Source organism: Xenopus laevis, chromosome 6L (assembly GCF_017654675.1).
Source record: "Xenopus laevis strain J_2021 chromosome 6L, Xenopus_laevis_v10.1, whole genome shotgun sequence".
NCBI lineage: Eukaryota > Metazoa > Chordata > Amphibia > Anura > Pipidae > Xenopus > Xenopus laevis.
This window is the reverse complement of record NC_054381.1, coordinates 45,709,512-45,722,226: the sequence shown is the minus strand read 5'-3', so window position 1 is coordinate 45,722,226 and position 12,715 is coordinate 45,709,512. Positions and strand designations below refer to the sequence as shown.

General features: G+C 41.1%; 1 protein-coding gene across 1 annotated transcript in view; it reads left to right on the top strand.

Annotated features, from left to right (window-relative positions):
- The first annotated feature begins 5,186 nt into the window (after positions 1–5,186).
- Positions 5,187–12,715, top strand: part of rftn1.L (raftlin, lipid raft linker 1 L homeolog) — a 198,205-nt gene continuing 190,676 nt past the window's right edge. The window contains exon 1 of the mRNA XM_018267434.2: positions 5,187–5,756. The gene's annotated coding sequence lies outside the window, so the exon portion shown is untranslated. The remainder of the gene's footprint in view (positions 5,757–12,715) is intronic.

Genomic DNA, 12,715 nt, shown 5'->3' with positions numbered 1-12,715 from the left:
GGTGGCATCAAAGATTTTATTTCTAACATGAAATAAATTTCAAGTGCTGTTTTTTTACCTTTTAAAACCTATTTTCAATATTTACTGACTTTATTGTCACTGTTTAATATGCACTGACATATTGGTCAGTGGTTTACACATAACAAACCCATCACTATATAGCGTATAGTGATCAGGGGCCCACCTAGCTTTTTTTTCAATTATTATTTTCTTTTCTTTTAACAGGAGCGCTGCTGCCATAAGGCAAATTGAAAAAAACATTCCCTCTTTTTTACATTAATTGCAATGGACTATGCCAAGTAGAATAGCAAAAAAATGGGGCATTTTAGGCATTAAATTTAGCTGAATCCTAATCCTTTTACAAAATTGTTGTATTCAGTTGTCCAGAGCTTTAAAGGCAGAATATGAATCCTACAAAAAATGCTACAATGCATCCAACCTACACCAAATTTTAGATTTTGGAAAAGCAACCAATATTTAACTCTATTCCATTTAGAGAAAGTAATTGGTAAATTGCAGCTCTCACGGAAGAGTGACAGCTTTCAAAACACTTCAAGAACAACAAGTGCATATGTAAAGTTTGGTCCAAATAAAAGGAGATGTCACTGTTAAAGGTTGGCTGACTTGCATGTTTTTTCCTCCACAGTCACAAGGGCTCAATCCTTTCCCCTGTCCTGCTATGTCCCCGCCCCCGCTGCATCATGCCCCTGCCTCCCCCTTGAGTTCTTTGGGGGAAAGGTGGCAACCCTACCTCTATCATATAAAACAAGAACATCTACTCAATAACGTATGTGTAATCTACCAGCTCATTGTACTAGAGAAAATACGGTTATAACTGAAATCCCCTAACATACAGAAGTACGGTATTTTAAAGCATTATGTCTGTAATCCCCATTATACAAAGGAGGGAACTAAACTGAACATTGCATTGGTAAGCGTATAAGAGAGTGTAAGACAATGTGCTTTTATCTTCAGCATTGCAACATACAGAACAAAGCAATGCTTTATAAATCTGTATTTTGAATAAAACCATACATTATTTTCCCAGTCCTATAGCACCCAAGTTGTTTTATTGCTGTAGCAGGGAACACAATTACAGTCATATGAAAAAGTTTCGGACCCCCTCTTAATTCTTTGGAGTTTTGTTATCTTGGCTGAGCTTTCAGTCAAGTAGCAACTTCCTTTAAATATATAACATGCCTTATGGAAACAGTAGCAGTGACATAAAGTTTATTGGATTAACAGAAAATATACAATATGCATCATAACAAAATTAGACAGGTGCATAAATTTCATCCCAACAGAGATATTAAATCAATACTTAGTTGAACCTCCTTTTGCAAATGTAACAGCCTCTAGACGCCTCCTAAAGCCTTTGAGGAGTGTCTGGATTCTGGATGGTGGTATTTTTGACCATTCGTCTATACAAAATCTCTCCAGTTCAGTTAAATTTGATGGTTGCTGAGCATGGACAGCCTGATTAAAATCAGGCCATAGATTTTCAATGGTATTGAAGTCAGGGGACTGTGACGGCCATTCCAGAATATTGTACTTCCCCCTCTGCATAAATGCCTTTGTAGATTTCCAAGTATGTTTAGGGTCATTGTCTTGTTGGAATATCCAACCCCTGCGTAACTTCAACTTTGTGACTGATGCTTGAACATTATCCTGAAGAATTTGTTGATATTGGGTTGAATTCATCGGACCCTCAACTTTAACAAGGGCCCCAGTCCCTGAACTAGCCACACAGCCCCACAGCATGATGGAACCTCCACCAAATTTGACAGTAGGTAGCAGGTGCTTTTCTTGGAATGTGGTGTTCGTCTTCCACCATGCAAAGCGCTTTTTGTTATGCCCAAATAACAAAATGTTTGTCTCATCAGTCCAAAGCACTTTGTTCCAAAATGACTGTGGCTTGTCTAAATGAGCTTTTTGCACAAACAGTTTTAAGACATTTGATTTAATTTCGTATAACTGAATACTGCTTCACTAAAAATCTTTGTTCAGAAAATACCCCAGTATTGAGATGTTCCTGTGAAATGAAAGACATACCACTGTTATCTTTTTTGTTGAAAGTGGAGTAAATTATTATACAGACTGAGAGGGGTTCCCAAACTTTTTCATATGACTGTATATGTCACCACTGAGGGTGGAGGTTATATTTTCCAGCCTGTTCCCCTGATTGGCCAGAAAAAGTCTGCAGGTGCAGAATTTAATTATTTGCCTACTTCTTCTGACATTTTCCAACTTTCAAACAGGGGTCACTGAGCCCATCTAAAAACAATTGCTCTGTAAGACTATACATATATCGTTAGCCCTACTTTTTATTACTCATCTTTGTATTCAGACCTTCTCGTATTCATATTACAGCTTCTTTATCAAATCGGGGAATAGTTGCTAGGGTAATTTCGACCCAGATTGCTGAAAAGGCAAACTGGATAGCTGCCAAATAAAAAGCTTGATAATTCAAAAACTCAGAGGTTACCAGGGGCTCCTGATAACTTTAAGAGACAAATTTCAGTTTTTCAAAAGCAGCTTTAAATTTGGCTCTTCTAGTGCGCCCCGCCCTGGACACCCCACTGTGCTGGAAAGGTAAGCACTTGGGGGCAATCAGATCGCTACTACTTTAGAAAGCAGGCTATATTGTAGCCACAACAAGGAGCTGCTATTAGTAGCTCTACTAGTAGTGGCTACTTGTTGTGGCTACAAAATGCCAGAAAAATACTTAACAAAGCCAATTATCTCTATTATGTATTTGTAGCTGTAACAATAGATACTATTGTCTATTTGTAGCTGCTACTTATTAATCAACCTTCGGGTAAGGCCACACTGGGCGTTTTGGGGAGATTTGGTCGCCTGGCGACTAATCGCCTTGTCTTTACGGCAAGCAATCTCCCCAAGCGCCTTCTCTCACTCTGCGCCGGCTAAAATAAAAAAACTCCGGTGCTAATCAGAAGCGGCGATTAGTTTTCGGAAGTCGCCCGAAGACTTTGGGCAACTTCGGAAAACGAACCACCGCGTGTGATTAGCACCAGTGTTTTTTCAAGACTTTGGGCGACTTCGGAAAACGAACCGCCGCGTGTGATTAGCGCCGGCTTTTTTTCATTTTAGCCGGCGCAGAGTGAGGGAAGGCGTTTGGCAGGGCCTATTTTGACTCCCAGTCCAGGCCTGCGGTGAGTTCTGATGTCATTTCTGTCAAATGACACACTAAAATTTGTGTATTATAATAAATAAGTGCCCCCAGTTGCAAAATATGAAGATATTAGAAGTTACAGAGGAGTTCCATGACCTGTATAAAAACATGAAACTCATGAAACTCCTCGGTAACTTCTAATATCCTTATAATTTACAAGAGGGGGTACTTTATTCACTATATATCCAGTATTCCATATCCAGAGCTGTGACCCTTGTTAAATGTTAGCTGTTGTTGAATAGACACTGTCGGCTCATTTATCAATACTGGGCAAATTTGCCCATGGGCAGTTACCTATGGCAACCAATCAGTGATTAGCTTTTTGAAGCCAGCTGCAAGTAGAACAATGAATGTAGCAGTTAGATTGGTTGCCATGGGTTACTGCCCATGGGCAAATTTGCCCAGTGTTGATAAATTACCCCCACATGTGGCTGGTCAGAGCTGGGACTATTATAGGTAAGGGAGTATTTATGGAATAGACAGACTGGACTCATATCTAAAGCTACAGCATGGCTCCTATGAACTGTGAGCAGGCCCGGATTTAGGGAAAGGCCCCCTAGGCCCGGGCCTAGGGCGGCAAGAACAGGGTCGGACTGGCCCAGCCATTGGCAGGCCCCAGACCATATAATTACAATAAGCAGCCTTTATTTATTTTTTTCTCTTGCAGCGTTTTTTGTTTTTTTTACAATTTTTTTTAAAAAAGTACCGGCTCCCTTCCCCTGTCCGATCCACTCACAGTGACACGCGCACACTCATCCCCCTCCACACACCCACCGAAATGACAGGTGATCCGTGATCGCACATTGGTGGTTCAGTGAGGTGGGCGCCTTTAAACTCTTTGTTCTGCGATCGGTTTCTTCTCCTGGCTCAGGCTTGTGCTGCGTGCGTGACGTCTGTCTCTGTTATCTTGTGAGAGAGATAGACGCACGAAGGCGCGCAAGCAAGCAGGCTCCTACCACAAATCTGAGCACAAAGAAGGAAAGAAAAGCAAAGTATAAATTATGGCTGTCCGCCCACTAAACCACCAATGCTTCACTGAAGATAGGACCAAAACTTGGGGGGGGGGTGAAAGTTTGGAGACTCTAGGAGAATAAGGAGAGCAAAGGACAAACTGGAGAGAATGCCATGTACTGTAAGTAGCAGGACAGAAAAAATTGTGAAATAGAAAGAGAGGGATGTGCACATAGAAAAGTAATGATGTATAAAATAAAAAAGAAAATGCTAAGAAAGGAAAATATAATAGGCTTGCCTCACTCATGTATTATAAGGGATAATGTCTGCTGAGAAATAGGAACTACAAAAATGATGCTGCTGCCAAGATTTGACTTTTTTATTTTATAATAAATATTTAACTGATGCTGCGGCTGCCCACTGTAGCACAATTGACAAACTTATCAAAACAAGGGACACATCTCTCTCTGCATCTATGTATAAAAAGGTGTCTATATATAGAGAATATATATAGATATATCTCAAACAAGCCTAACTGCTAGTTGATCCATCTGATCCACTTTTGCATAAATGTCCTGATTCGAAAAAGATTCACATCCAGAAAATGCGCGCGGGGGGAGGCGGCACTAGGGATGTCGCGGACTGTTCTGCGGCGAACTTGTTTGCGCGAACATCGGCTGTTCGCGTCCGCCGCAAGTTCGCGAACGTCGCGCGACGTTTGCCAATAGGCGTTCGCGTCAAAATCGTTCGACCATTCGACCATTCGGTCGCTAAAATCGAACGATTTTCGTTCGATTCGAACGAAAATCGTTCGATCGAACGATTAAAATCCTTCGATCGTTCGAATCGAACGATTTTCGGATGTTCGAAGTTCGCGAACTGTTCGCGAACTGTTCGCATTTTTTGCCGGTGTTCGCGAACGGCGTTCGCGAACACATTATCGGCGGTTCGCTACATCCCTAGGCGGCACAGTAGCTGGGCTTAGGGGGGCAAGGAGGGTAAATCCGGCCCTGACTGTGAGTGCACTAGGACACAGGTGAAAAGTTGACAATTGCACTGGGAAGGCTCTTTAGAAACAGAAGAGAAGTAGTAGATGTATGATTGGGAGCTAATAAAGGCATTGGATACATTGGAGTGAGAGGGAAGGGAGGGGGCGCCAGAGGTTGGGAGATGAGGATTTCCTGTAGGAGCGGACAGACAGGCTGCAGTCGCTGGGAGAAGCTCGGCGCTCATTCCAAACGACTGCTCTCAACTTGCCACTTCTCTCTCATTCTTGATCTGGATTCAATTGCTCTGCCCACAGCTCCTGCCCAGGCATCTCTTGGCCCTGCTGGGAGGAGTGCGAGCACACGCTATAGGAACTCGCGGAGGATGTGGTCGCACTGAACATGCAGCAACATATTTTGTCCGTGACTTCAGCAGTAGAGGAAGTGCGGCGGCGAAGAGCAGATAAAAACTGAAGCAGCTCCGCTGGGACTTAGCGCCAAGTACAACTGCCAACCGATCAACTGCGCCCAACTGCAAACTTTCGCCTGTTGCGCCTCCCTGCTATGCGAGTGACTGCCGGCTGCTGACTGTCACACGTCTGTGCGCTGGGAGGGAGCACTTTCAGGTAATCTCCAGCACTCGCGCTTTATTTCTATGGGATGTGGGATACAGGGCGCTCTGGGGATGGGTGCACTTGTCTAACTGAGGCTTCTGTGGATTGTACAGTAGGGCTACTATACTACTACTCATTGCTTCTCAGTCTCACCTGATTGTCAGCTTATTGGGTTCAGTTTCAGAATTCACAGTCTTCTTTCACCCTATCACAAAGTAATTTTATCACATACAGTACATGGAATAGTGGATATTGTCTCTTACAATAAATCAGATATTAGAAATCACTGACAACTTCCCAAACTCTTTGCTGATTTTAAGGGGGTTATTTATCAAGGTCCGAATTTATCTCAATATCGGCTGCTACAAACTCCGATCCAAGCCGCTCGGGTTTTTAACGCTTATTTATTATAAAATTTTCCCGAAAATTTGCTTTGCGGGAAAAACTCAGATTTTCACGATTTTTTTCATGTATTTTCCCTGAAAACTCCAAATTTTTTGGACTTTTCACACGAAAACATTGTGAATTTCCCCCGAAACCCCCGACACAACCACAAATCAATGGGACTGTTCCCATTAACTTTTATTTGGGCTTTTTAGCCCTCTGGGTTTAATAAATTCAGGGAATTTTGGGTATTCGGAGTTTAGCAAATAACCCCCTTAATGTCTTTGTATTTTCCAGTTGTGGGTTATATTATCCCATAATCAAATGCCACCTCTATATACATATATCTAAACTGCATCTTTCCTGTAATGCAGGAGCGCCCATACTTTACTGATGTGGGGTCTACTTTTAGTGATGATGTCCCGTTATGATCTACATCCATAGTATCACTGTTAGCATTCTGTTCCAAGGAAAATATTACTTAAATATTAAATTGATTTATAAGAGAATTTATATTGCTCTATTAAAAATCTATTTCTTATGTAACAGAATAAATATCTAAATGAAAACAAGAAAACAGGAGGGTGATTAAGTCAAGCAGTGTCTTGAGATCTACTGATCATCAGCTAAAGATCTACTGGTACATCCCGATCTACGTTTTGGGCACCCCTGCTGTAATGCATCCGGCACACATACTGTGTATCAGAGTGACCCTCCAGCTGTATCTGCTGGACAGCAACTCCCAGCAGCCTCCCCTGACAGTGGTTTAGGATCATGGCATGCATTAGAGATGCCAACAACATTCCAAGTTACCTCTGTAATATACATCACTGCCCTGGAACACAGGATAGACCTATTGAGTGTAGCAAATGAAACATCTCACATTGTATCAGATGTACCCGCATAACAATTTTCACCGTTCATAAATCATTTCTTGGTGATCCAGGCATTCATTTTATACATCTGAGCTGCAAAAAGCTTTTGTACAACGGGACTGCAAGATCCTGCCCTACTAAACTATATACAGTATAGTGGGGCTTCCTCCTGGGGCATTGCTTGTACTGGTGCCTCACCAGTTTGATGTGGTGCGAGAAGCTCTAACCCCCCAGGCACTAGGAGCAGCTGCTGGAGAGAGGCATTTAATTAACAACTTTCCCCAGTAGGGCTGCTGTATGCATGGATCCCATTCACTGCACATTCTGGCTGCCAAAGAGCAAAGAGATAATATTTCCATCAAGGTGAAGTCCGGTCACTTGTATTAATGGCATGTCACTGAACATTACTATTCAAGGATGCCTGCAATACAGTGCCTATTAAAGATAACCTACAACTATTTATAGACTGGGCTGCTAAATGTTATTCTAAAAACCACAACGATAAGGGGATTAGGGGCTATGTACACAGACTGAATGTGTAATTATCAGTCTGGATAAAGGCATATAAACATACGTGTAGATCAGAGAGTTCCAGATAAGTATAAATTAAAGTGACTTCTCAGTGGCACAGAATGTAAGTGTATAGTAAGGACAGTACCTTTAGTAGCACTCAAGGGGTCTTTTAGCTCAACTCACGCCAGTGATTACCTCTTTTCATATGCAATGTCCAGATGTCACTCTACTCCCACGAGATTTCACTTCAGGGCTATTATATTTTTTGCTGGGCCCCCTAGTGAGAATCAGTGACTCTGACAATGAATAGTGCATATTAAAGGGGAACTATCGCAAAAATGAAGGTTCGTCACACTGACATAGAAACTTTCTAAACTTTCTAAATACGATCAATTAAAAATTCTGCATTGTTTCTCAAATAATCAAGTTTATCCTCCCTATTCCTCTCTCGGCATCTGTTTCTCTTCATTCTGTCTTCATGCAGCAGTTGGGTGTCAGATGAATGATCCAATATATGTTATAGGGAGGGGTTCCTTTCCTAAAGGTAGCGGCACACCGGGCGATTCAGGGAGATTTAGTCGCCTGGCAACTAATCGACTCGTCTTGCAGCGACCTATCTCCCCGAATGCCTTACCTCTGTCTTGTGTTGGCTATGATGAAAAATCGCCTGCGGCATGGCATACGCGACACTACGTATTCCGAGTCACCCAAAGTGCGTCCCTACCCTAAAAGATGTATTAGAGCTCACTCAAATAACTGATTCCAGTACAAACAAAATCTAACAAAATAACTGCCTTTTGCACAATTCCTGTATGTAGAGAGACATGATGATGTCTGGTGATTTTAATAGAGTGAGCTCTAATACATCTTTTAGGCAAAAGGAGCCCCCTATAAGATATATTGGATCATTCATATGACACAAAACTCCTGCATGAAGACAGAATGAAGAGAAACAGATGCTGAGAGAGGATTAGACAAGATAAACTTGATGAAATGGTACATCATTTCTGAAGCTTATATTCAATTTTAATTTTCGATATAGTTCCCCTTTAAAATGACATTTTTTGATGTGCTATGGCATGGGTCAGGGTGCAGTGGCAATTCGACATGCTGTTAAGGGTTATAGTTGACTAAATATTGGGCATCTCTGATCAGTAATCATTGCTCTCAGCAAGTTTATTTTTTGTGACCTTTTAGTCCATTCTGTTATCCCCCCTTAAATCATCCTGTCGGTTACTCTATCAGTTCCTGTGGCTTTTCCTGCTGAAGTTCCTCATGATTATTCAGTACCAGGCTGGGAGTGGCCCACCAGTGGTGAAAGGGAGTTTCCGAGCTTTGTGCTGTGTAGGGGTTTTATATAGTAATATACAACTAAGGTTTGTACAGTATGACATTTACTGGGGGTTTTATGGTGTTGTGTAAAATGTGAAAAACACCCAGGGATTGCCCAGAACATGACCACATTTTTCTAAAGAGCATTTATATTAGTGATGAGGATATAAACTATTCTGTGGTACCTTTTGTTGTTCAGCCATAGAGCTCTGTGTGTGATACGGGAAATAATTTTACCCTGAAGTCCTTCAATTCCCTGCACCTCCAGTCTACGCCCTTCCTGATACCCCTTCACTTCCTTGCAACTTTGGGCATTATAATAATTATAATAAATAAAAATTATAATATAATTATAATAAAGCCTGCATAAACCTGCAGACCTCTCCTGTGCTGCCATTAATGCTCAATTTGTTTTTTTAGTGGCTTGGTGACTGTAAGCTGCTACAAGGAAGGGACCTTTCTCCTGTGACTCATAACACATTTTTAATTAATATCTGTAACTATATCTTTATATTTATTTATTGCACTATTTGCATACCTCCCAACTGTCCCTTTTTCAGAGGGACAGTTTGTCTTTTGACAGCTCAACCTGCAGTCCCTCATTTGTACTGGAAAGTCTCTATTTTCTCTGCCAGAAAAAGAAACACATTTTCTAACTTAATTGGCTTTCAGCAGAGAGCACAGAACAGCTAACATGTACAAATACGATAATTTTGAGACACAAAAAAACAGTTTAGATAAGGAGAAATATTTTCAAACTTTCACAACCTGCCAAATTTTGTAAAATGAACATGGTAATTAGGGGGTGTGGCCACAGAAAGGGGCCTGGTCAAAAAATTTAGCTTTTTTACTTCCAAAATGTTGGAAGGTATTTGCACCACTGGTGTGTACTATTTCCCTTATCTGGAAACCTGTTATCCAGAATGCTTTGAATTACAGGATGGCCATCTCCCATAGACTTCAGTTTAATCAAATAATTCAAATTATTAAAATGTATTTCATTTTTCACTATTATATTAAAACAGTATCTTGTACTCAGTGTCAGCCTCCACTGGTTTATGTGAGGTACACAGCACTATGGGCAGGTGTAGAGTGATGCGAGCGGTGGGCTCTTACCAGTGCTCTTTTGATTTTGGTGGGACCCACCACCTGAATATCAGTACAATGTTCGGATGGCCCACCTGGTACAAAATTAATTATTTTTACTGTGCACTGGCAAATTTAATTAGAGAGAGGGTCTGCTTGTACTTACTTTCAACTAAGATATAATGTCACAGACATAACAATCCTATTGGGTTTAATTAAACTGAACAAACCCCTTATTAAAAAACCCTACCCCACATAGACCCTCCTCCCCCCCAAGCCTAGCTGTGTTTTTTTAATAAGAGTTTTTTTCTCCTTTAAATGATTTTTTTAGTAGACTTGAGGTATGGCAAACCAAATTACTGAAATACCCCTTATCTGGAAATCCAGAGCATTCTGGATAACAGGTCCCATACCTGTTTTAATATATGTTATAAATTCACAGTGCTGTGTTTATGTAGCTTAGTGTATATAAAGATATACATGCATGCATGCTGAAAATTAAAAAATGTAAAAAAGCATTAGTTGGTGGGAACATGCCATATATTTGTGCATGTAATGCTGGGCTAACTTATTAAATAGACCCAGATGACTAGGCAAACTCCATACCAGGTTCTTGTATAAAGTAGCACTTATGCTGACACCAATAGGATGATTTCAGAAGAGTACTGTAACTTATTAGCACTGCAGAGGAATAAAATACACTTGATCACAGCTAAAGTGCTAGTAAAACAGAGAGTCTTTCTCCCGGAAACTGAATGTGGGTAATTTTTTGCAATGGCTGTGGACACCACAACCTTGCTCTTCCTCCACAGGTGGTATGAATACAAGTGACTCCTATAAAATCTGAGATGGTTGACAGGTCTTATATGATTGGAGTAATGTCATCATGCTAAATGTTATTAAGTTAATGTAAGTTTACTTTATGGCAACCAAACAGCAAATAGCATTTACCGGTCTGGTGTATAACTAGACCCGCTGCTTATAGCCATGGTTTAGGGGACAGGAGGGAGTATGCCTACGTATCTCCCACCAACCGTGAACAGGCATGGATTTAAAACTTGTGTGCTTCTAGGCCATTCTTGAAATACTGTACGCAAAATCATTAGCCTTAAATTGAAATTGGCAGTCAAATGGTCCACTCTTACATACCTGTTTTGCTTTGTATCTGGTAATATGTATAATATTGTGTCCTGTCAACATTATAGAGAATTGCATGTAGCAATGCATATTTGGGTGCGCCAGGCCTACTCATGTATATGGGGTTTAGTTTACTGTTGGTACAGAGATTTTCTTCTATTAAAGGAGAAGGATTATAACCACTTACTCGAGACCCTGGTCTCCTGTTCACTGAAAACTGCCCTGTGCTGGGGTAATACTTCAGGACTGCCATGTTGGCATTTTCTATGTTCCAGATGCATATGCTCAGTAGAATGAAATCCTGAACCTAGATGCAAAAAAGGTTTATTTTCACATGACCACAAATGCAGACTGGCTGGGGGTATCAGCAATTAGGATTACGGGATGGGGGTATTAACATTTGGCACTACCAGTAGTAATTTGCACTGAAGAATTTATAAATACATGGGACTTTTCTTTTGCTCTCAGCGGAGAATTAACAGCAGCAGTCGGGCGCAACCATTGCATCAGCAGATGCTGTGGTTTTAAAGCTTGTGGCAATTCAATCATAATGCCGCTAATTAAGGGTAATGATCGATCCTGCAGGTGCACCACTAGTACTACCACTAGGATGACTTATAGTTACATTGGGTGCCGTTTTACATTTGTACACCTGCCATTTCTCACTACACAAGGGATTGTAGACACAGGTGCATTCTAAGTGAGAAATTGTTACTTTTCCAGACTGGGATAATATGGATTAGTAATGGCACTGACATTGCTGAGACAGTAAGTGGAAGATTTATTGCACATTAGATGCTGCATGTGAATCAGTTCTGCTTGTCTCTGCTCAGTGTGTGGTGGAGCAACAAGCTGTGTTACAGGTTTGGCACCTCTCCCTCTGCAGTGACTTTGCAGCTCAGCACACAATAATAATAATAATAATACCAGCATAAACTGTAGTGCCAGTGATGATAATGCTTACATATTAAAATGGACAATAAGAAATACAAAGTGACATATAGTAGTGTAAGGCTATAGTAAAGCGAGTGGCACCATTACTCTAATGAAAAGCTTTACCTCTAAATTTGAGACCTGTTATTTTCAGGGTTTGTAGGTGTGGAGGCAAGGTGTAATACACTGTAATCAGTAGTATTTTTAAACAATGGGCACCCGTGGTCCAAACTGGTTTATTAGAACAGATCCACAGAAGCAGAATATAGCAACAATCCAGATCTTAGCCATGGAGTAGTCAGTACATACAATGAACACCATTAGCAGAGTAATCCCTCTAAACAGCTTGATAGAGGCGTATCATGCAGTCACAAAGAGTTTCTCTTGCTTTCTCGGGGACACCTCTGATGTGGAACCCAGGTGAGAATCTGGCTAATCCCTATAACCTGTCACTGGTTCTCTGTGACAGCAGGGACTAAAATGACTTTCTCTCCTAGAGAGACCTATGACAGGATCTAGCTGTCCCTTACTAGTCCTACACTAAAAATATGCTCCAAAAGTGATTCCCTTCCACTTATTGGAGTCTCTGGCAAAAGCCCTGAGACATCATGGCTCATTCAATATATATTACAGAGTATTACACAATGATACCTAGTGGCCAAACTAGGAATGGCTAGGGGTCATACTGTGACCCAGGAAGGGGAGAATTAC